This window comes from Chrysemys picta, chromosome 2 (assembly GCF_011386835.1).
Source record: "Chrysemys picta bellii isolate R12L10 chromosome 2, ASM1138683v2, whole genome shotgun sequence".
Taxonomy (NCBI): Eukaryota; Metazoa; Chordata; order Testudines; family Emydidae; genus Chrysemys; species Chrysemys picta.
In genome coordinates this window covers 160,432,822-160,459,033 of record NC_088792.1, presented here as the reverse complement: position 1 = coordinate 160,459,033, position 26,212 = coordinate 160,432,822, and the positions used below count along the sequence as shown (strand labels likewise).

The 26,212-nt window shown below is 43.0% G+C and overlaps 1 long non-coding RNA gene across 4 annotated transcripts in view; it reads right to left on the bottom strand.

Annotated features, from left to right (window-relative positions):
• LOC135981561 (uncharacterized) overlaps positions 1-13,588 on the bottom strand; it is a 40,871-nt gene extending 27,283 nt beyond the window's left edge. For 3 of the 4 annotated variants that reach the window (XR_010598630.1, XR_010598629.1, XR_010598631.1), the window contains exons 1-2: positions 13,425-13,588; positions 12,893-13,047 (exon numbers count right to left, since the gene is read on the bottom strand). This is a non-coding gene — a long non-coding RNA (uncharacterized LOC135981561). The remainder of the gene's footprint in view (positions 1-12,892; positions 13,048-13,424) is intronic. The other variant, XR_010598628.1, reaches the window with a different exon arrangement.
• Positions 13,589-26,212: the final 12,624 nt, after the last annotated feature.

Sequence of the window (26,212 nt, the reverse complement as noted above, 5' to 3'; positions counted from 1 at the left end):
CTTCAGCCAACTCTTCTAAAACTCTTGCAAGTTATGTGGACCTGCTGATTTTTAAAAATCTCTAACTTTAGTAGCTTCAGTTTAACATCCTCCCAAGACACTAGTGAAATATTATAATATGAGAATGTTATTCCCCCTCCAGAACAGAAATATTTATTGAACACTTCTGCCTTTTCTGCATTATTGATAATTCTATCATTTCCATCTAGTAATGGACTAATGCCATTACACTGCTCTACAGCCAAAATGCTTCTGAAATAAATGTAGTCAAACTTTACTAATTCTGGGTCACTGAACAAAAATGATGCTTAAAATTGTTGATTGGCTCTAGTTTTCAAGATATGCTATTGGGCCAGTATATACGACCCTTGACTTGGGAATGGCGGAGGATAAGTGAGTTATAAAGGGTAGGGATCTCAATTTAAACCAGAAATGATTAAAATACATCTTTGACTGGATCTATGAATAAATCATGTTACATCATGTTATTCCTAGAAGTCATGGATGATGCAATCATAACGAAGCTCACATCACTCTGCTGATGAAATTGCCCTATATCAGCTCTAGAAATCATACAGTGTCGTGCTCTCTTATTTGTCAGTGTTTAATTTTGCAAAGAGACACATTTCTGTTTAGCCAAAGTGAGCAGAGATGCCTCGTACTTGTGTGAGCAGTGCAGATAACTTCTGCTATGTTTGTGGTGAAGTGACTTTTGCATCACAAAAGCGCAGTATAACCACTATGGTTAAGAAAGCCTATCACCTTTATTTTGGCTGCAAAATTGGAGATCAGGACAAGAGGTGGGCCCCACACATCTGCTGCAACACTTGTGCAACCAATCTTCGCCAGTGGTTGAACAGGAAAAGGAAATCTATGCCTTAGTGCCAATGATTTGGAGAGAGCCAACTGATCATACCAGCAATTGTTACTTCTGCATGGTGCCTCCAGTTGGGAAAGGTGTGTCAAAGAAGAAAAAGTGGACTGTGCATTATCCAAACATTCCATCAGCTATGCGCCCAGTACCCCACGGAGAAGGACTGCCGGTTCCTGATGCACCAGAATCACTCTCACTTGAGTCAGATGAGGAAGAGGAAGAGGATGAAACTTCTGGTCCTGAACCATCAATGTCACAGGACCCACATTTTCTCCCATCCTCCTCCTCTGAACCACACCTCATAACACAAGGTGAACTGAATGACTTTGTCAGGGATTTGGAACTACCCAAGAGTAAGGCAGAGCTGTTGGGCTCCAGACTACAGCAGTGGAATCTCCTGGCAGGTCATGTTAGGGTTTCCATGTTCTGTGACCGTCAAAGGGATCTTGTCCCATTCTTCTTCATGGAAGGTGATCTTGTAGCCTGCAACAACATCGATGGTGTGATGGCAGCCCTCAACATCGTTCACGATCCAGATGAGTGGAGACTGTTCATTGATTCATCGAAGAGGAGTCTTAAAGCTGTTTTACTGCATAATGGCAATGTTTTGCCATCAATTCCAGTTGGTCATGCAGTCCATATGAAGGAAACCTATGACAATATGAAACAATTTTGAGGTGCATAAACTATGACCAACATCAGTGGCAGCTTTGTGGCAATTTGAAGGTTGTTGCGCTCTTGCTTGGTCTGCAGACTGGATACACAAAATACTGCTGTTTTCTCTGCAAATGGGATAGTCGTGCAAGAGATTCCCACTACATCAAGAAAGATTGGCCACTCTGACAGTCATTGGAGCCTGGGAGGAAAAGTGTTCAGCATCCACCACTTGTTGAATCAAGGAAGATTTTGTTACCACCCTTACACATCAAGCTGGGTCTGATGAAGAACTTTGTCAAGGCCATTGACAAAACACAAGCACCTCTGTGGAAAATTTCCAAGGTTAAGTGAAGCTAAGATAAAGGAAGGTGTCTTTGTTGGTCCTCAGATTCGTGAACTTCGAGATGATGCATTTGACCATGCACTGCGTGGAAAGGAAAAGACGGCATGGAAAGCCTTCCAGTTAGTGGCAATAAATTTTCTCGGAAACAACAAGGCAGACAACTACAGGTTGTTGGTGGAAAACCTCCTCAAGGCATACAAAAGCCTTGGTTGCAACATGTCACTAAAGATGCATTTTTTGCACTCTCATCTAGATTTTTTTCCACTGAACTGCGGAGCAGTGAGCGACGAGCACGGCAAGCGATTTCACCAGGACATTGCAACAATGGAGAAACGCTATCAGGGCAAATGGAGCCCATTAATGCTTGCAGACTATTGCTGGACAGTGACAAGAGATGTATTCATTAACTGGATACAAGAGACAAGCCAAGAAGCGCCGAGTAGACACTGAATATGACTAAACTATGTACATAATAGTTTTTTGCCTTTTTGTTTCATAATAAATTTTATTTATATAACCTTTTTGCTGATTTTTAAAGTGTTACATAAACAGGACAGGTGAAATACTATCATGTAAAGCAACCATAAACTCATGAAAAGACCTAGGTTTACAGTTTATGATTAAAACTCTATCTACACAATATACATAGACATAAAACTTAAAAATCTTAGAAACAGTAGCCAGTTGTTTTAATTGTCATATTTGAATTCAGCACATCAAAATACATAATAAATAGCACATTTTATCTCTGAAGCAGACGACTTCTCAAAAATTGTAGACCAGTGTTATCAGTATTTTTTTGTTCCTAGATAGTAATACCCCTCCTCCTTTTTATTGTCCTTAAAATTTAGAAAGTGCCAGCAATGTTACAGCCGATACCACTTCTCTCACTTTGGAATCCCTTCAAGGACAAGTGTAAGTCATGATCACTAAATACCAGCAGACACAAGTGCACCATCTCACCCTCTGTTCCTGCCCAAATCCCTTCCTGCAGAAAATGACTATGCCTCTTGGGAAATTTTAAGCACTTAATAGTTTAACACAGCACACAGTATTGGACTACTAGCCAAAGCCTCCAAGCAATAGCTTTGCTCCCTTTTCTGGGTGGTCTGTCTAACCATTTGCCTTTCCCACTGACAGGTGGGCAGACCAGAAGGTTTTGATACTGGTAAAAATTAAGTCTAAAAGGTAGCCGGTCCCAGGATCAATGATTCTGCTGTTGACAAATATATCACATGATATATTTGCGCCATATGCATATTGGTGCTTAATGTTGTTAGTGTGCATTAAGAACAAGTATTGTAACAGTGATACAGTCTAAACTGGCCTATACCACAACCCTGTTCACTTATGTGAAGTATCACTGCATTTGCTGAAGCAAGCATTTGGCACAAGCAGATAGAATGAATCTTGTTTTTTAACAAGTTTCCTGTCTTAGTACAATCTCGGGAAGTACCTTCATGGATTATTACCTGGAATGATAGTATCCAAAACCAAGATAAGGAACAGAACAAGTTACCGAACTTGAACAAACTGATAGGTTGGATTTTTAATGACATGTAAATGTGTAACTTGTAAAATGATAAATACCAGCTGAAGTGTGTAATTTGGGGAGCACACCTTCAAAAGGTGAATGTAACATTGCTGCATGGGACTGTTCTTTGGAGACTGGTATTATGAAGAACCTCTCCCCTGTACCATATTAATAAACGTGACTGATGGTGGTTATTTGGTCTCAAGTACATTTCATAATGAAACAAAAGTGTGGTCAAGCAATTGGCTGTATAATTTATCAACAATGCCAAGCAGCACTGTTCTCCTGTTTTATGAATGCTAAGGTCACCTAATCCCCATTGCCACTGTAATAAGAATTACACGGCTTTGAAAATGCCTGATGGTGGTACTTGTATATTTTAAGTTTCCAAGTATATCACACTTAAGTGTTTTGCTTTCTTTGCAGCCAGAGCCCCAAAGGAAATAAGATTCTATTCAGGCAGTACATGGAGATGATGGGCTTGTGGGGGAGCAGTGGGAGGAAAGAAGGACTTAAACACTATAGCCTTTTATGACTGTTTAGATTGTTTTATCTCCCTCAGGCTGAGTGTTGGCATTTTAAGACTCAACACACTACCTCTCGTTTCAGGTTAGGAACTCCAGCCAGAATCTCATCCTTGTTTTTACCAGGTAGGTAGATATTGTGCACAGCAACTGGGTTCCAAAATCATGTGCCTAAACTGAATGCCAGTCAGGACCAATAGTTGTATGAACACATCAGAATTCGTTATGTCCTACGCCTTGGTACCTTCAACTACAGGGATGAGTAAAAAAATAAAATAAATAAAAATACACAGCTAAACATATGTACTCCTTCAAACTGACAATACGCCAGCCAGACTCATTTCACTTAGTGGTATAAATCCACTAAATTCAGTGGAGCTAGTGCTGATTTATGGGGGGAAAAGGGAATGCGAGAACAGAAGTGGGCCCTGTTCTCTTTGAGCTCCTCCACTTTCCCATTTGTATGGATTGTTCCCCCTTCAAGTTTAGCCAAACCTGTCAGAAATACACAGGAGACTAGAACACTTGGTGTTGTCTTTGTGCTCCGTTTTTTTTGTAATGTTCGCCTTAGGGCCACTAACCTTGCTGCAAATGAATAAAAGTCTTGTGGCTTATCCCTGTCATTGCTGTTCTGTTTTCTCCTGTGAGCTCCTGATCGGAAATCCTTTGGATCTAGCACAAGCAGAAATCCGGTTTCTGCAGGGGATTGTTACCAGCTGAGTATCTGAAAGAATATTTTTCCTACTTCAGTGTAGCTCCCAGCCAAAGAAAAGCTTCTCACTTGAAATCTATTCTGTATATAAACAAGAATAGATCAGTATAGTATTTAGGATCTGAAACAAAGGTCCAAACTAGGAATTGAACCTAGGTATTTAGGGTTACAGGCTAAGCTATTTCATTGCCTCATTAGGCCATCAGGCCTCTGTTCTTAAGCAAAGAACGAGATAAAGGCTAGTTTCCTCTCTATTTTCAGTCAACCCTGCTCAAACTGGGTCACTGCAGCCTGTCAAGGCTCAACCCTGCTCCCCATTGACATCAGCAGGGTAGGATTGGATCTGTATTCACCATCATTGGTATAGGCACTCCCTATATCAGTGGCTCTCAAACTTCTGTACTGGTGACGCCTTTCACATAGCAAGGCTCTGAGTGCAACCCCCCTTTATAAAATTAAAAAACCCACCACACACCACTTTTTAACACCATTATAAATGCTGGAGGCAAAGCGGGGTTTGGGGTGGAGATTAATAGCTCGTGTCACCCCCCCCCCCCACATGTAATAACCTTATGACCCCCAACCCCTGCCCTATATGGTAAGCTGCAACCATAATAATACATTGCTGGCCTGATTTTTGAAGGAGATCAATACCTGCAACTCCCCCTGACTTCATTGTGGGTTGCTTAGCACCTCTGAAAATGCAACAACTTCTGTAGCTTTACAATCATTAATGAACAAGTCTCATAACATGCTAAGAAAGGTGAGGAGTATTATCAGACCCATTTCACAAATGGAAAAAATGAGGCACACACACAGAAAGTGACTTGATCACAGAGCAAATCAGTGATGAGGTGGAGAACAGAGTGCAGATTCAGTACAGAATTTAGAACCCTAGATGCTCAGTCCTGAAACCTGCTGCTATAAGCACTGGACTTCACTCACTCCTAGGGTTGCCAACTTTGGTTGGATGAATTCATGGAGATATTACATGACAATCTTTAATTAAAGGTTAATCTTTAATTCCTGGAGATTCCAGGACAATCCTGGAGGCTTGGCAACTCACTCCCAGAACCAGGAATACAAGAATAGGAGCCCTCACTCTCAATCCCCTGTTTTAAACACTAATACTCACTCCCAAAGCCAGGACTCTAACCCAGAAGTCTGACTCCGAATCCCCTGGTCCAACCACTGGCCTTCCAATTCTGGGAATAGAGCCCAGGAGACCTGACTCCCAGTTTCCTGCTCTGATATCTATTACAGCACATCCACTTGCCAACACAGCTTCCTTTTATAGGACAATATCTGCCATCATTGGCTATTAATGTTTCTCTGCTTCTCCTTGTGTATGGTCAGGGGTCTGCATCCACACAATGCACCATATTCATTTCATGCTTTAAAGTAACAAAAAAAAAAGTTATTCCCCCCGCCCCAGACATTTGACCTGGAGGGAAATATTCCCTTAAACACACAGAAGGCAACTACATAAAACTTGTCTGTTTGCCACAAAGATGGGGAAATGGGGATGCTTTGCTAGAAACAGACCCTTAGATGAGCTAAGAGCTTTCTGCAGGGGATGGCATGAAGTTGAATATTCTTTCACTACCTAGTATTGAAGGAAAGCATCAAATCCAATCCATTTCACAGTAACCCACTATGAGACCCAACTACCAGGACCAAGTCATGGGAGAATGTAATATACTTGTACATTACAGTCTGCTATACCTGCAATAATCCAGGATAATATACCTATACCATTTTATCATGCAGTGTGCTGTGCAGCCAACAGTTTGTGTATGGGTTCTATAGGTCTGTTTATTATGCAGTCTGTTTTTATTGCAGATTCAGTTGTCTTTTCTTACAGATAAGGGTGCTGAGATTTTTACATCCGAGAGTCAAATTCTGTATTTTTCACATGAATTGGTCCCCTCTTGGTCTATTCCAACACTTCTATTTATTCCAGCCTAGCCTGCAAACAGTTTCTTCAGACCAGTGTTCCATTTAGCTGTGGTCTCCTCTCAGATGGCCCTGTGGTTGCAATGGCTTGCAGCAACATAATGTCTCATTGAATCACACTATCTTGATCAAACAGCAGACCTGGAATGAATATTAGATGCTACAATGCAGTGAAGTGTCAGCACCGCAAGACTCCCATTGCACATGAAAAGTCAATGTGAGGTATGTTTCAACTACAAGTACTCCACTGGGAGTATATAATGCAGGGTATTTTGCCAGACATCCACAACGTAGGTGAGGGGCGGCGCGCAGAGGGGAGATGAGCTGCAAGCAGGAAAATAGCAAGATGTCCTGAAACCTTCTAGAGTCAAGCCTGTGATTCGGTAGCACTTCCAGGCTCATCTGACCCAGCGAAGCCAGGGGTGCAGCCTTGGTGTCCCTGTGCTGTTAGCACAGCCCATCATCTTGTTTACACCTCTTGGAGCCTAATGTCTCAAATTGGATTTGTATCAACAACATCTATAAATACCCCTGAGTCTGCAACATACACAACAGCCTGGCTTCCTCATGTACCAGGTATGTAATTAGTGGGCATCAGTGACAGCATGACAAACGCATGCTGTGCGCGCCCAGATATAGTGATCCAGCTTCCACTGCATTCCTGTGCCATGGTTCTGCTGCTCTCCTTACTACCTCATATCTTTTTGTCTGTTTCATAGACTCACAGGGTTAGAAGAGATCACAAAGGGCAAGGGTTGTCCTTTGACAGAAGACAAGTTGCAGGATTTGTTCTGTCTAAACCATCCAAGACACATGGCTATCCAGCCTCCTTTTGAAAGCCTCCAGTGAAGAAGCATCTACAATCTCCTTAGGCAGTCTGTTCCATTGTCCTACTGTTGGGACGTTTCTGAGATTTAATCTAAATCTGCTGTGCTGTAGTTCGATTCCATTGCTCCTTGACCTGTCCTCTGTTGGCAGAGAGAACAACTTTTCTCCACCTTTATTATGGCAACCTTTCAAGTATTTGAAGACCACTATCATGTCCCCCCCTTAATCTCCTTTTTTCCACATTCAACAAACTCAATTTCTTCAGCCTTTGCTCCTATGACTTGCATGCCAGCCCTTTGGTCATTTGTATCACTCGCCTCTGGGTCCTTTCCAGTTTCTCTACCTCCTTTCTATACAGCAGTGACCAAAATTGGACAACGTACTCCAGCTGAGGCCTAACCAGCACAGAGTACAGCAGTTCATCTACCTGTGTGACCTGTATATTGTGCACTTTCCAGAGCAGGGCCTGCCCTCTTTGGGGGTCTACACTAGAACCCACCCACATAGTAGGCAGATGTGTGCTTAGTACATTAAATATTCACCAGGTGAAATTTACCCCTGGACAGATGTCCTAAAGTCTTAAGCACCCCCACACACACCCCAAAATGTTTTCAAGGCTTCAGCAAGAGTTATGAGGAGTGTTAGCATTGCCTAGACTCTCTGCACAGGGAGTAAATTTTATCCCTGAAGAGAACAGATGCAGGGCCACAACTCCAGTTATATATGTACTTCCTTTTTCAGTTGAATTTCAATTTTTGACTGTGTGGATTTATTTTCCTGGGATTAATTTCTGTCCTGAAACCCATTCACTCTAACATCAAATAGATACAAGATTAGTGCAAGAAGAGGCTGGGGGAAATAAATTTGGAGTAATTCTACTCTTATGTGATTATATTTTCTCCGGTTTTTCCTACTTGTTATTGCATATTCAATTCAAAGTTTTCATGGCCATAAAAAAAAAAAAAAAAAAAATCAGTGCTGGAAGGGATTAATTCCCCTTTGTTCTGCTAATGGAGAAATTTTCCATTTGTCACACTGAAGCTCTCAAGGTAGATGTTTGTAGCTATGACTCCATAGGAAGAAAGTGGTCCTCCCCAAAGCCAGGACACAATGCCAAGCTCTTACATGGTGCTTTTCAGCAACACGTCTCACAGCATTTTACAATAGGTGAATCAGTACCATTATCACCATTGTACAGATAAAGAAACTGAGACAAGGTCACCCCACAGGCCTGTGGCAGAACTAGGAATTGAACCCATGTCTCATAAGTCCCAGTGCAGCACTCTTTGCACAAGTCACATCACATTCTCACAGACAAGTCACTGGATTTCCAGACTGGTGCAAATTAAGGGCAAAATTCCAAACTTTTGAATCCACGAGGTATTTCTGGACACTGATATTCTGCTTACCCTATAGCCACAGGCCTCCTACGGAGGAGCTTTCATCCCAAGAATCTCAACAGACTGATTGAACTTGAGGTTCCCATTGACCAAGCGAAGCCCCAGTTTCCAGCACAGACATTCGATACCCAGTGTTAATTGTCACTTGCCCAGCACATACAACCTTTCAGCTTCCCTGGTCATGTGAAATCCTAACATGCCTGTGTTTCAGAACCATGAATCCTTTAATCTGTGCTGTTTTGTAGTACTCTAAGGGCTATGGAACATTTTCCCACCGGGGTATTGGTTTGAGCCTGCTCAGGTCAGCAGTGTCTAGAACTTGTTAGTTCTATGGCTATTCTATACTCAAAACGAGTGAATGGTCCTTCTCCAAGTCCCACGGGGTAAGGTGCCTACATGACAAAACTTGCACCACAATTGTTTCTAATTAGCATCGGCAGCACATTCGAAAGAAAAGGTTGATCTTATGCTTGAAGCACTGAACTAGAAATGCTAGATTCCATTATGAGCTTGGGCAAATCACTTCATCCGTCTTTCTCTGTTGGGGGTGACACCACTTCCTTTCTCCCCATCCTATTCCTGACTTGTCTGTTAAGAAGTCTCTGCTCCAAAGAGCTTACAACCTGTGTGCAGACAGCACCTAGCAGAAGGGGGCTGATTTCAGTTTGGGCACCTAGACACTAGCGTAATGCAAAGAGTAGTAAAACTGAATGAGCAATATCCTCATGAATTCTACCATGATTTTATTATGCAGTCTGTGGTGTAGCCTTGATGCCAGGGTAGAAGTACCTCTACTTCCAACCCATCCCCTGCTGCTGCCAGTCCCCCTTCAGAAGCAATCAGCCCCCGTGAATTTTCGCCTCTTTAGAAATGCGGCAGGGTTATAAGAAGCAGTTCTATCTATATGGAAATGCAGATTTCAAAGATCCATTCTAATAATCAAATTATAAAGGAAACAATCCCCTAATATGGAGCTAATAAAAGTTGATTTTAAGTCAGCCTAAAGCTGTAAGCAATAAGGAGCAGATTTATAGTGGAGAGTTTTGTTATTGCGGTGGTTGTTCTTTACAATTTATGCCAATAGAAACCGATTGGCCAGCTTTGTTGAATTTACTCACGCCCTCCCAGACTCACTCAGTTCATGCTGTTTTCTTCTTGCACTCAAATGACTCTAAATGTATTTATCTATATACTAGGAACCAGACCCTCAGCTGATATAAGTCAGCTTAGTTCTATTGGCTTCAATGAAGCTAAACTGATATACGAGCAGAGAATCTGGCTCCATCTTCCCCCTTGGTAAAGTTGTAACGGTTGCTGCTGCCCCCTGGGACTATTGATTAGCCATTGAAATCTTGTTTCAGGTAATAATGAGGCCTTTAACTTGGGGGCATAAGAGCAAAGTCAGCGTAACTGGAACTGGTGTAACACATTAGGAGCCCTGTGGTTTTTAATCTGTTCAAGTCACTTTTCTGCATGTTCTCTCCCCCTATCCTTCTATTGATATGGATCTTCAGCTATAAAACACAATGAAAAGATCCATGCATTATACCTGAAATGGAAAGAGCAGAAGATAAATCCCTAGCCTCAGTGCTGCAAGGAATTGTTCCTAGAAACAGTAGATGAAGCAGCATAATAGAGGCTTGCTTGCGTGCTGTCAGTGAATGCAGGCACTCTGCTGATTGCTGCCGAGATGAACAGCAGGCAGGAGCCAGCTGACATGATCAGACCATATGAGCAAGGTGAGGACAAACCAACTGTGACCTAAAGCATCACAAGGGGGGCGGTGGGGAGAAAGAGAGAAACACACACAACGAACTGGCAGCATGCCTCAGAAGGCAGAGAACTGAGCATCCCTCAACACCCAGGAATCTCCAGAGCTACCAATCATTGTAGAAGAACCTCCCAAGACCAGATATCTATGGTACACCACCATTTAAGAAAGGAGTTATTCCAAGGATTAATTTGACCTTCTTTAACAAGGATACTGTGATTACATTGAAGTTACAGTGCAATTGTAACTGCAGTCATGCTTTAATACCTTTAAGCATCATAAGCAGAAAGTTCACTAGATTATTAGGGGGTAGCTGTGTTAGTCTGTATCCACAAAAACAACGAGTCCAGTGGCACCTTAAAGGCTAACAGATTTATTTGGGCATAAGAAGTGGTTTTTTACCCATGAAAGCTTATGCCCAAATAAGCCAGTTAGTCTTTAAGGTGCCACCGGACTCCTTGTTACATCATTATTAGTTCAATAATGAGTCATTACTATACTTGGATTCCAGCAGTGAATTACAAACAGCAAGGGGGTAATAAGTAAATCAGTCATGTACTTTGTTAGGTTCACAGAATACATACAGACGTTAAATAAAACCATGAATACTCTTGCTGGAAAGTCACAGTAGCACACTAGTTTATTTCTTAGAATTCAGAAAGAGAACCACCATATTGAAAAACCTGGTTTCTCCCTAAGGCAGAACTCACCCCACCTTGCTTGAAGCTGGCTCTTTCCATACTGGTTGTCTGCTGACTCAGTGTAGGTCCACATTGCCTTTTAAACCCCACAGCAGCAAGTCTCAAATCACAGGTCTCCAGAGTCAGGCTCACTCTATGACACTGAAAACAGCTGTCTAGATGTTTGGGCTCAGATCAGAGCTTCAGCTTCGAAACCCAGCCCCCTGAGCCCAAGCCTAAGGGTTCACACATCTGTTTAATACCACAGTGCAAGCCCATTTCTATAGACCTGGGCTCTAAGACTCACTATTGCAGGTTTTAAAACAGTGTAGATGACCTACGTCGCTGGGCTTCCCTCAGAGTCCCCTGGTTTGCAAGCAGGGCCAGGAAATCCCTCACACTTTCAGCTAGTTTCAAAATACACCATATACACAAGGTTCCAATTATAGGAATTCAAAAAGGTAATTAATACAACCCAAAGCAAAACCACAAAATATAATTACATGATAATTCCATTGCAACATTAGAACATTGACCCCCTGCTCCTTAACAGGGACTTGGGCCAGCAATGGACCAATGAGTGGTCTGCCCATTTCAGTGGGCTGGTGGGAAAATGGTGAATTACCCCAGGAGAAACAGTAAAGGGCAGATGTGCATGCAAGCCTGATTTTGTCACGTGGCTGGGAAACAGGAGTTTGGGGATGTTGTTAAAACATCGCATAAGAAATTCAGGGATAATTTGCCCCAACCTTTTTCTCCTTAAGAGACTTTCCATTCCCTTGTATTCAGGATGAAATCTTGAGTGACATATTGCACCATAAGAATATCATGACCCAGGAGACACAATAAATCAAACAGTATACCTTGCAAGGTAATTGTAGGCTGGTGGATTTGACCACCAGCCTGGAACAAGCAGTCAGCCAAGCCGCATTCCATTTATAGTCCCTTTCTTCAGGGCTCAATTCTCAAACAGAAGCCAAAAGGAAATGTAGAATAAATTGCAAGTGCCCTGTTCTTCGCTGAGATTGTGGGGCCCTTTGGCTTGCAGTTCTGTGCAGCCACAGAAGTACTTTCAGTTCTCACCTGCTTTTCCCACCACCAGGTAGGGCCCTCCTTCTATATCCACCAGCAGAGAATCAGACCCTATCAATAGCTGCTGTTTAGCTGGGCCAGCTGATTCCCAGTACCTGCCCACTCGGCTTCCCTCCAGAAAAGGACCAGGTTGCTCCCTGGCGATTAAAAAGGCCAGAGCACCCTGCTCCCAAGGAGAGATCAAGCAGCTTGACGCTTAAAAAAAATCAGAGTAGAGTGAAGGACTTCTAAGGGCATAAGGCTGCATAAATACAATCTGGGTCTCCAACACAGAGGAAGGTGAGGCCACCAGATTTCACAGCTACAGACATTTTGTTGCATTTGAGCAGGGTAGATACACAGATACACAAGCTGGACATCCAACAATGGAGGAAACCAAAATTAGCAGAGGCTTTTGAGCACATAGGCCTCAAAGAGAAGTTTTTCCTTGACTTACTGGTATAGCCTATGAAACCCTACTGAGTGCTTCAGTCACAGGCGCTAAATCAGGAGAGAATATGGGTGTAGAATAGTAGACTCACCACAGGTGTCCCCCCCTCATGGCTAGGTGTGGCAGCTCTCTTTTTGTAGCACCTCCTGCTGATAGTCACTCCAGCCCTCGGGTGGCCTAGGTCTTCTTGCAACTTGGCCAGGTCATGATTTAATTCCACACCCTTTTCAGGGTACTCCAGTCTCACTGCAACATAAAACAAGACCTAAAGCTCCAGACTGTTCAGCCCCTCCTCCTGAGAGTTAAGACCAGCAGTTATCACCCTTCAATGTAGACCATTCAAAGAAATCCTTGCTCTGCTCCTAGTACTCCCCCAATCCTGTCTCAGGCTCACCCTGGTGAGAACCCCTTGTTCCCCCCTGCATCTCTGCTGCAGATTGAACCCCTTTCAGTTCCACTACAGTGAGAATCACAGTTTGCTGTAGCCCTCACCCTTTCACTATCTGTACCCAGGGTTTCACTGCCTCCAGGAGCCTTCCCTAACACCCTCAGCTTCCTAGGCTCTCTAATTAGGTCCCATACCCTCCACCCTCAAGGCTTCTTGCCAGGGATCAGCCTCATACCTGTAAAGTTCTTCACAGTACAGACTCAATATTCTCTAGCTCAGGTTTCTCTCACACATCAGTCCAACAGAAGAAACTTCCACCTGCTTGGCTTTTTTTTCCCTACTACCCTCTGCACTTTCCTTTCTGAGGACACAGCTGGGCTTGATCACCAATTAGGCCTATTACTTCTCCAGGTGCCACCCAGTGGCCTAAATTAGGCTCTGGCTGCTAGTTAACCAGTGTGAATTAGCCAACAATGAATTGTGAGCTGCGGGGCCTGCAAACTTTGAAGCATCTCTTTGAACCTGTACAAACTCGTTAAGCACTGTACAAACACAGGGCAAAAAGATGGTCCCTGTCCCAAAGAATTTACAGTCTAAGTATAAAACAAGAGACAACAGATGGAGACAGACAGGGGAGTACAAGGAAACAATGAGATAATATAGGTCAATGTGATAGACAGTGGTCTCAGCACACCAGCAGCCTAAATACCCATTAACCCTGGGACCAGATTTGTTCCAATTTACCAGTTAGAAGCTTGGCTTGGCCAATGTTTATCATAAAGCTGCTTCACAATATTTCACCATGAAATAAAGCTGTGACTTTGATATGGTAACATGAGATAAGGAACTCTGAGGGTAGGAGGGGGGAATGGCATTATAGGAGGGTAACTGAGCTAAGGAAGATTTAGAATGAATTTCAATGAATTTTTCCTGCCAGTGAGAGTTTCTATTAACCTGAGGAATAGTCTCTCCAGATGCCCACTGTAAACAGGACATTTAAAATGGGAGTGGAGGAGGATAGATTGTGGGAAACAATCCTTCTCTGGTCCTGATGCAATTTAATAGATCTTTTCCACTGAGACGCCTCCTACTACCAAAGGGACCTGACTATCTTGGCATTTGAATTTGTGTTTATATTTGAATGGTTTTTAGTGTGTTTGTGGTACAGTGGGGGGAATGTGGACAGGGAAACACTCACATTCTAGCTTAATAAGCATGGTCACGATCTGCCCTCTTCATAGTATTTCTGTCATCCAGGAAATCAAATTCAGTGAGAAGACTGGGTAGGTAATACAGTAATTCCTTTCTAATTGTGTATATTCATTAGATTGTGACTCTCTGGAGCAGGGACTCTCTCTTGCTAGGGTGTTTCTACAATACCTAGTTGGGACCTCAAGGTGCTACTCTAGTAACAGTAGTAGTCATAGTAAAAAAGAAAATAATAATAATAATAATAATAATTAATAACCCACCATCTCAAGCCCATCAGTGGTTGCTAGAGACATTTTAAAAAAACATGACAAACAAACCTAAATACACCTACAAATACAGAATTAGAACATGGAAGCATATCTATTAATAGTCAATGCTGAAAATGAAAAGTTGCTGGAAATCTATCTATCTGAGATATTACAAAATGAAAACCCTGGTGAAATCATCTCTAATCTTTCTGCCGTGCTAAATTATAGACAATTTTTCTTCTTTGTTTCTGTCTGCTGTGATTGATGAGATGTCTTTTGCTGAGGGTATTATGGAAACACACACACACAAATAAAACCATAGCCTGCATTGTACTTGTCTGCCGAAGAGAAGACTTGTGATTTTGACACATACAATGAAAGACTGGCAATTAAGGGGAAAGGGATAGGACACTGGATGTGGATGTGTGATGTGAAGTCTGCCTGACTGCCAGCATCATGGGATCCAATGAGTTGCATCGCCCAGGACGTAGACTCCTCTATCACAAATTTGCACTCATAGCATCCCAAGAGATAGTATCCAATTTTTTTATTCAGGTCTACCTTTAAGGGAAAAAATAAATCAGGATTATACTAGAATTTTGAAAAGAGTCTTTCACTTGGTAGTTCAAGTAAGAGAATTTGAGAGGCACGATCTAGTAGCTTCAGCGAAAGACTGGGTGCCAGAACAATTGACTGCTAATCCCAGACCAGAAACGGTCTCCCTCGACTTCCTTCTATATTACCTAGAACTTTCTGTAGTCATTTCCACCTGAGCAAAGTGGGTTCAAAACCTTATGTGGTGGCATTTTAAACTCACTTTGCATAGGCATAAATGATGACACCAGGTACAAGGCAGCAGAGAATCAGGCCTCCTGGGTAGCCTTGGACAAGTTCTTTAAGTTAACAATTTTTAGACGTATCTTAGCTTAGGCATCTAAAGAAATGTGGCCCAATTTTCAGAAGCGTTGAACTCCCCTTACCTTCCATAGAAGTCAACTGCACTTCTGGCTGCTTAGCAGGGCCGGCTCCAGGGTTTTGGCCGCCCCAAGCAACCAACAAAATAAATAAATAAATAAAAAATAAAAAAAGTTGCGATCGCAATCTGCAGCGGCAATTCGGCGGAAGGTCCTTCGCTCCAAGCGGGAGTGAGGGACCGTCCGCCAAATTGCCGCCGAATAGCTGGACCTGCCGTCCCTCTCCGGAGTGGACGTCCCAAGCACCTGCTTGCCAAGCTGGTGCCTGGAGCCGGCCCTGCTGCTTAGCATCTCTGATAATCAGGTCCTTTGGCTTTTACCACACTGGGCTAGCTCCCTACCTGGTTTGAATCACCCTAAATCTTCACGCACAAGGTCAGCTCCCAGATTGCTGCACTGGGCAGTACAGCATGGGGAGAAGGTGACCAGCCCTCTGTGGAGAAAGAAGTGGTTCGGGACTATTTAGAAAAACTGGACGTGCACAAGTCCATGGGGCCGGATGCGCTGCATCCGAGGGTGCTAACGGAGTTGGCGGGTGAGATTGCAGAGCCATTAGCCATTATTTTTGAAAACTCATGGCGATCGGGGGAGGTCCCAGATGACTGGAAAAAGGCTAATATAGTGCCCATCTTTAAAAAAGGGAAGAAGGGGGATCCGGGGAACTACAGGCCAGTCAGCCTCACCTCAGTCCCTGGAAAAATCATGGAGCAGGTCCTCAAGGAATCAATTATGAAACATTTAGAGGAGAGGAAAGTGATCAGGAACAGTCAGCAAGGATTCACGAAGGGGAAGTCATGCCTGACTAACCTAATTGCCTTCTATGAGGACATAACTGGCTCTGTGGATGAGGGGAAAGCAGTGGATGTGTTATTCCTTGACTTTAGCAAAGCTTTTGATACGGTCTCCCACAGTATTCTTGCCGCCAAGTTAAAGAAGTATGGGCTGGATGAATGGACTGTAAGGTGGATAGAAAGCTGGCTGGATCGTCGGGCTCAACGGGTAGTGATCAATGGCTCCATGTCTAGTTGGCAGCCGGTTTCAAGCAGAGTGCCCCAAGGGTCGGTCCTGGGGCCGGTTTTGTTTAATATCTTTATTAATGATCTGGAGGATGGTGTGGACTGCACTCTCAGCAAGTTTGCAGATGACACTAAACTAGGAGGCGTGGTAGATACACTAGAGGATAGGGATTGGATACAGAGGGACCTAGTCAAATTAGAGGATTGGGCCGAAAAAAACCTGATGAGGTTCAACAAGGACAAGTGCAGAGTCCTGCACTTAGGACGGAAGAATCCCATGCACTGCTACAGACTAGGGACTGAATGGCTAGGTAGCAGTTCTGCAGAAAAGGACCTAGGGGTCACAGTGGACGAGAAGCTGGATATGAGTCAACAGTGTGCTCTTGTTGCCAAGAAGGCTAACGGCATTTTGGGCTGTATAAGTAGGGGCATTGCCAGCAGATCGAGGAACGTGATCGTTCCCCTTTATTCGACATTGGTGAGGCCTCATCTGGAATACTGTGTCCAGTTTTGGGCCCCACACTACAAGAAGGATGTGGAAAAATTGGAAAGAGTCCAGCGGAGGGCAACAAAAATGATTAGGGGTCTGGAGCACATGACTTATGAGGAGAGGCTGAGGGAACTGGGATTGTTTAGTCTCCAGAAGAGAAGAATGAGGGGGGATTTGATAGCAGCCTTCAACTACCTGAAGGGGGGTTCCAAAGAGGATGGAGCTCGGCTGTTCTCAGTGGTGGCAGATGACAGAACAAGGAGCAATGGTCTCAAGTTGCAGTCGGGGAGGTCCAGGTTGGATATCAGGAAAAACTATTTCACTAGGAGGGTGGTGAAACACTGGAATGCGTTACCTAGGGAGGTGGTGGAGTCTCCTTCCTTGGAGGTTTTTAAGGCCCGGCTTGACAAAGCCCTGGCTGGGATGATTTAGTTGGGAATTGGTCCTGCTTTGAGCAGGGGGTTGGACTAGATGACCTCTTGAGGTCCCTTCCAACTCTGATATTCTATGATTCTATTCTATGATTCTATGATTAAATCCATTTATGTAATGGAGGTATGCTGATTTACACCAGCGAAAGATCTGGCCTAGAGTCTCTGCGTAAGTTTCCCTCTCTGTAAAATGTGGATAACATCCCCCTGGCAGGATGAGCTACATCATATTGGCACAGTGCTCTGAACATGAATGTGCTCCATAATTCTATCCAGGCGGGGACTCGTACACAGAGATATGCCAGTGTTTGATTTCTGGATATATAGGGCCTGATTCTCATTAACATTAAGGCCCCTTTACACCTCTCTGGCAGTGTAAAAGGGTTTTAAAGTGAGTGTAAATGTAATTTTTATGCATGTAAAGGCCACTTTAATGTGCCAGAGCAGTGTAAACAAATCTTCGTGTAAATGAAAATCAGGCCTTTAGAGTCTGCTTGGGGATCATCGCCACCTGCAAACCGGAATCACCACAATGAAACCAAGAGTTACAGCAATGTAAAACTGGAGTGATGTCCCATAGTCCAACACATCTGACATATATGGGGTGGTGCTTCACTATGGAATTTTGTATCACCGGCATTTTAAAGGGCTATAAAATAGATTTATGAACATGCTGGGGTGGGGGGGATAATGACTAAATACCTGACATTATTTATAGTACCAGGCATCTTAAACACATCCACAGGGTGGATATTGTTCATTTACTCTGCCTAGGTCTTGGGAGGCTTAATCAATAGCTATTAGTATTATAGCACAAGTGTCTAGAGGCCCGAACTGAGATGAGGGCCACTTTGTGCTAGACACTGTAGAAACACAAAGTACACCACGTCTGCCCCAAAGAGTTTACAGTCTAAACACACAAAAGGTGAGTAAAGTGAAGGATTATTATCTCCATTTTACTGGTGGGGAACTGAGGCTCAGAACTATTCAGTGACTTGCCCAAGGTTACCCAGGCAGTCTATGGCCAAACCAGGAATTGATTTCAGATGACCTTACTGTCTGGCCAGTCCTTTCAGAACAAGATCATCCTTCCTCTCTCCTGTTTTATGGAGAGCTCGCAGAACCTTTAGTGGACAATATTACAGCTGAACAATGTTATTAATATTAAAGTGATAACACTCTGGGCCTGATTTTGATCTTACTTACACTGACTTTTTCAATCGTGTAACTCTATAGGTGTCAATAGTTCACTCCTATTTTATACCACTGCAAGTGGGAGTAGATTTTGATACACCATTTTCTCTCTTCCCCTTGTTCATCTGTAGGGACACCTTTAAGTGTCTGTGTCTTGCCCTAGCTCAGACTGTTGTGTGTCTCTCTCCTTCTGCATGTTTCATCTCCCTGCTTTCTTATTCCTTAGAGCCTCTAAGGGCTGCTCAGTTTATGATCAGCTAATACATTCATACAAAGAATGAGATGTGAAGTGTGCTCTTAAATATTACCTTGGACACTAATTAAGTTGAATCTGAAAGTGAGAACACATTGACATTGTGAAGGTTAATGACCTAATCCTTTAGCAGAGGATACAACCTTGGCTTGGTGGTACTAATTGTTTTATTGAAGAGCATGGAGTGCATTGTTCCACAATGTCCGGGAGCATCGCAAGTGCTATTAACCTTAATGGTAGTGGCATCTACATGTCCTTTGAGTAATTGGCACTTGGAAAATATTTTCTAGGGCTTGTCATTTTCCATCAGGATGGCAACAGATCTTAAAAAGTTGTGTGTTTTGTGGGGGGGAGAGGGGGTTGTTTGTTTTGCTCTCTCCCTGATATGAGACATAAACCTACCACATTATCAGAAATTAAATGTGACCTGACATAAAACCTGCAGCCAGAATAAGAGAGGGTTGAGTGGAAGCAATATATCCATTGTTTGTTTGACTATGAAGAGCCAGAGGCCAAAATGCCCCTTCCATATGCTGTTTTTAACACTGAGGCTAAAGAGAGAGATGGCTGAGATGGCACCAGGCTATGTAGCAAACAGCCTCCATGTCTGGAAAGCACACTGCTAAGAAATGGACAGAGGGGATCAGACTCCAAATGCAGCAAGTAGCCCTGCCCTGGGTGGATCTTAGCATCCTCTGACAGACACCTGAGGGGGTCTAGTTCATTTTTACACTTTGACAACATTTGCATAGCTTATGGTGCAAACAAAGTTTCATTGAAGTGAAATATTGAAGTATTAGCATTAGTATTAGTATTGTTACAGTAGTGCCTTTGTTCTAGGTGCAGTAGAAACTGCTAACAGACAGACACAACGTCCTGGCTTTGAAGAGCTAACAATCGAAGAATGCGGGCTTGTCTATACTACAGATTATGTCGGTATGTGAATAAGCCACCCCCCGGAGTGACGTAAGTTGCACCGACCTACATACAAGTGTGGAGAGCGCTACATTGGCAGGAGCTTCTCCCACCAACACAGCTACCGCCTCTCGCAGAGGTGGTTTTATTACACCGACGGGAGAGCTCTCTCCCATCGGCATAAAGCGCCTTCATCACACGCGCTACAGCAGCGCAGCTGCACCACTGTAGAGCTTCCAGTGTACTCTAGCCCTAAGCCTATAGACAACAGCTGGATACAACAACCAATGAAGAGGCAGGGAGAACAAGTCATTGCAGATTTCCTTGAATGGACCAGAACCCAAAAGGGTTTTGGAAATGTGGCCAGTAGCTCTTGGTTTGAGATAATCCCTTTCTGGGACTCTACAGCAGGGTTGCATTCATTGGAACAAACTGCCTCGGTTTTCAGTACTCCTAGATATCTTGCAATGGATTCTACAACTTCCTGTCTCTGGGGACTGACAATGGACCTGACTAAAGAAACCATGGAGGCATCACATTCCCTATGGAAATATCTCATGTCTTTCTGCGGTGGATATTACACATTTTTTTCCTGCCAATGCACCTTGCTGAGCACACTCATATGCTCAATAATAACAGGTGGGTATTTGCATATGTCTTCTGTATGATGCTCTGTGAAACAGGTCTAGCAAGAAAGTACCATGATCACTGATCCTTCAGAACACAGGGCTAAGCAGATCTAGACAGTCAATTCCCATTCATTTCAATGGGATTTGGTTGTCCAAAGCCCTGTATACAGCAAAGGGATGGGATAAGACTTTGCCATTTGTACAAGAGAATGAGAACATGGCTTAGGTCAACTGCTAATTGAAGTTGTCTCCTATTGAACTTTCCTTCCAGGTACCTGGCTAGGTGAAAGTTCTCAGGCTAATTTTTCTAAAAGCACTAATTGCTCTCTGATCACGTACCCAGGGAACCCAGTTAAAGCACAGCACAAAATGACCTATTTTCTAAAATTCCTCCTAAATGCTTATAAGGCTTCAGTCTCCCATGTCAGTGTGGATAAAATTGCCTGTAATAATAGCTGTCAAGAAGGCTCTTGTGGTAATTAGCAGAGGTAACATGACAGAGATATATGGAGCTGAACAGGTAACTCCCACAACTGGAGCATTCTCCCCCCAACACAAAATGAATGTATCGCTGCTCTCAGCGAGCGAGGGCAGCAGCAGAGAAATCCCCCAAGTCAGGGCAATAGGGCGATGAGGTCATCTCCATGACTTTATCAGAGGCAGATCATCAATAAGCTGTTTGCTGCCCAGGGTATGTTTGTTTTATCAATTATGTGCTGATTCCTATTTTTACCAAGAAGAAATTTAAGATCAATAACCAGCTATTGAGACTTCCAGACTGTTTCGATCTGACATCCATTCTTCTGTCTAGAGGCATAAAAATGTCAGTGGAATAAATTAAATTACTGCACTGCCCTCTCACCCATCTTAATTTGCATACATACTCACAAGCACACCTGTGTACATACATATGTACCATACAAACACATATACAAACACATGAATGGTCACCAACCCTGCTCTTGCAAATGGTCTTACTCTTACACACTTACATGAATACATGTCCTTATATGCATGCTCACACATATACTCAATAGACACATGCCTTAGCAGGGCTGGCTTTAGGCCGATTCCCCCAAATCGGGCCCGCGCCTAAGAGGGCCCCGCGCCCAGCCAGAGCGCAGCAAGTCCTGCGGCCCCGCTACCCCGGCCGGAGCATGGCAAGTCCCGCGGCCCCGCTACCCCAGATAGATGGGGGATAGATGGGGAAACAGGGACCAGATGTGGTGAAGTGCTTTGACATTTAACAGAACAGCCAGAAAGAGATTCCCCAGAACCATTGATCCAATCCTAATCTAATCACTTGATGTAGTGACAGTTTCACAAAAGTTCTCTCAGTATCCCACATCTTGCTCTGCACATTTGTCCATGCCAGGCCAGAAATCTGGGCTCTGACAGAACATTGTATGCAAATTAACAGGAAATATACATATTCATGAACTATGGTCTTGTAATTAAAGCCCCAAATGGGGATGGAAGAGACAGAGGTTCAGCTCCCATTTCTACCACAAACTGTCTGTGTGACCTTGGGCAAATCACTTGGGGCTTGTTTACACGTAACAGCAATGTGCACTAGAGGGGTATGATTTCTAAAGCATACCACTATGTTGTGCACTACTTCCCTGTGTAGACCCTGCTGGTGCACACTAAAAGGTCCCCGGTGCGTGGTAACATAGTGCTGTGTGATACAGGCCTGCATTAATGCTCACTAGGGAACTTTAGTGCAGGCAAGCAGGGTCCAATGGGTCACTTAGCGCACAACATGTTGGTGAGCTTGAGAAATGACACCCTTTAGTGCATGTTGCTGCGCCATGTAGACAAACCCTTATTTGCTCTGTGCCTCAGTTCTCTCTCTGTGAAATAGGGATAATGGTACTCCCTCATCGCGACCTATAGTCTGTGTAAGTGGTCATCTCTTCCGGACAGTGACTGTCTCTTATTGCATGTACACACAGCACCTGGCACAATGCAGCATTAATCCCAGTTGGAGCCTCTAGATTTTGCTTTCATACAAATTAATAATGGTAATCAAGACAACAGTCTTGCGAGCAGGCAATGAAGCTGGACAAGTTATAACAAAAGAACCAATTTTCATATGCCAAATAACAAACAAAACCAATTTGTTGTTAGTCTTCTTTGGAAAGACAAGTTCTTTAAAAAAAGGCCCCAAAGCTTTCAGTCAAAGATGCTGGCAGGGCTAATAAATAAGAGGAGCTGCTTTAATGGGGGTGCTGTCAGTATGTCCCCTTCTTTTAACAAATAAATGTGACAAATGAAGACCGTTCTCCAGCCACCTATGTTGCATCTTCAGTACATTTCAGCAGCAGAATTATTTCTTTCTGGAGTTAGAACTGATGGGGCTTCACACAAATGAATCCCTTGTCACTGCTGGGAAAGCTCCTTAGTGCCTCAGCAAGATACTGATTGCTTGCATTCTCACTTAACACATGGTCTCCTAATGACCCTAGAGATTTTTAATTGATGGTGGTCGTCAGGAAAGTCTGGGTTTCATACTATCACCCCCTTCGGCACTCCTCCCAGTTCACCTCCAAGACGGAACTGCGGTCTAGCATATTGCTTACACAGGCTAATAATGCCAATTTCCCAGCCCCCAGCAATTGTGTCCAAGGTTTTGGAAGCAAAGCCAGTTAGATGTCTTGAAGCTATGAGCTGTGCCTCACTAAGAGACTGAGTTGAGACTCATTTAAAAATAACGTCCTGACATTCTTTGGACCTTTCTTCTCTCACAAAGTGTCAATCCTTTGAGGCCAGATCAGTTACATCCATGTGAACAAGGAGTAATTCTAATGAGATTCGTGCTGTTATAATAATGTAAATCAAGGATCGCTCCATTGACATCAGTGCAGTGACACTGGTGAAAAGACAGTGTGAGATAGATCCGAATTAGATCCTTTCTATATACACATGCGTATGTGTGTCTGGGGCATGGGGGAAGACATAGCTAGAATGAACTAAAACAGACAGTATCAACTCATGATGAAGAAGAAGAAGACGACGAACTCTGTGTAAGCTCAAAAGCTTGTCTCTTTCACCAACAGAAGTTGGTCCAATAAAAGATATTACCTTCCCCACCTTGTCTCCCTAATATCCTGGGACCAACACAGCTACAACAACACTACAAACAAAAGATAGATGAGTTTATCAGCAGGACCCAAATATTCTGCCTGCTACAGTTTATTATCACTCACTACCAATAATGCCAAGGTAAAATATTCATTCGCTACCATTATCCTAATGTCCGTGATGATAATGGATGCCATTACTAGCCATCATGCCATCTGGAGACACAACAGTTATCTCAGCATCATTCCTTAGTTTAGTTTTAAGATATTGGCATTGGTTGGCATTAAATCCTAACTAGTCAACCACAACAACTATGGCGAGGAGCATGAAACACCAATAAGTGTTGTACTAGAGGTAAATATACGTTTCATGCACATGACTAAAACCCTATTAAATAAGACAAATGGCACCACCAGCATCTGAACAGCTAACTGCATTGAAGAAATATAAAACTGTCTCTAACAATGATAAATCCCATGGATTGCTTAAACTGCACAGCTGGAAACCTACCATAATGCTAAAGGAACAAGCCAGTTGTAACTCTAGGACAAATCAAGAACCAATCACAGAGAAAGAGAGAGCAATTTCTGTATAGGCTCAAAGAAAAAGAACACAGACTCTCATCTCAACACAATGAGCTGCTTAGAACTGGCAATCAAGTCTAATATTTCTATTAACAAGCCAACAAAAGAACCTTGCATTTTTGCTCTCTCTCTATGAGATAATTTACGCACCTTGGCATTAAAGAATGTGTAATCCAAAAATCGCCTGCCCATTGTCATAGCAGAATGGAGACAGAGAGTTATATAAATGGGTGTCACTTAATGTGGGTAGGAGATTGGAAAGGTAGTACAGGCTCATAGAAAATACGCAAACTTATTTTTTGCATCAATTCAGTAAACTGTAGAATAAATTTCCAATGGAATTTATATTATTACTGTTTCCTCCTACCTCATAATGATAGTTAGCCCTTGTATAGTTCCATCCATCCAAGGATCTCAAAGGGCTTAAAACATTAATTAACAAAGCCACACAACGTGTCACCGATATCACCACAAAGTCCTATTGACACCCATTTTTACTGTTAGGAAAACTGAGCAACACCAAAATCAGAATCCACATATTATAACCTTCATTCCTAGGCACAGACCTCACAAGACACCCCCCACCACCAAACACACACATTCTTGTGTGTATAGGAAAGAGATGAGGAATGTGAGAATGGAGTCTTTAATACCTTGTCTGCAATTTGATCCATCAGATCCGTCTCCCGAGCATAGGATGAGTAGGCAATGATTCCATTTTATCTCAAATCCATGAAATCCTTCATGAAAGAAGGTCCATCCTCAACACTGCTCTAGTTTTATCACTGCAAGTGGGAGTTTTGTCAAAAAAGAAATTTTTCATTAAGGAAATTTGTTCTCCATGAAGATATGTCAAACAACACCAACAATTCTGTTCACAACCAAAGTTTCCAGTTCTTTTTGATGAAAACCCAAATATTTTAGTGGAAAGCAACTTTTTGCTGAAAATTTTGATGAACATTTTCATTTTCATGGGGGGAAAAAGCATTCCCTAGCCAACTCTACTGGAGATGAGCAGATTGTGCTGCTTTAATGACTTGTGCATTGGCTGGGAAGGTAAGAAGGGACAGTGATCAAATATGCCTATTTCCATTTGCAATGTCCATAACAGAGTCTGGGCCAGTGGAGGCTAGTGATACCTAAAAGTAGGCAGGCAAAACTGAGACACAAAGTTAGGCTTTGAGCCATTTTGCAGCATCAGGTGAAACTCATACAGTGCTTGATTCAGAGGCAGTGAACTACCCTATCTGTCCTGAGGAATTGTTGAGGTCTTTTATGGATCTTTGGTGTCAGTGTACAGCAGGGAGCAAAGATCTTCGAGGGTCATGAGCCATCAGATGTAAAAATGGGCTGTTATGATCCTCAGATTTCCCAGGGCACTGGGGGAAAAGATAACATGCTCCTGCGATCTTTGGTATGCCATGCTTTTCAACAGGCAGCCTAGATATGTGAGCAGCTCTAAATCCCAGCTGTACTTTCATTAAGTTGCATTCCCCTTTCTACTGGCAGTAGATTTTCAAGGTTGTTCCCTCTAGTCTTTTTTGCAGACTTATACCTACTGCTAAAAGATTGTGAGTAACAGTGTGCAATCTACAGAAACTGGGAGAATAGAGCAGTCCTTGTTGCTTCCTCAGTATTAAAGGTGAAAAAAATAGTTCCCCTTCTTTTGATTAATTTCCCACTTACACAAGAAAAGAATAGATCAAGACTTATTTTGAACATAAGGGTCATCTCTTACAAAGAGCCACCTCAGCTCTGGCTTTCAACAGCAGTAATAATAAAATAATAATAAATAATAACTAGTTCTTATATAATGCTCTTCATCAATCTCAAGGTGCTTAATATGACCAGAAGAGTAGAGACACTCCAAGACTAAATAGCTTTAGCCCTAAGGCACCGGAGTACTGTTGCTCCAGAACCAACTGATTTGAGACCTTCCTTGTAATAGCGTGTGAAGACTGTCTTTTCTCTTGGTACCTGGTGTATCTTACAT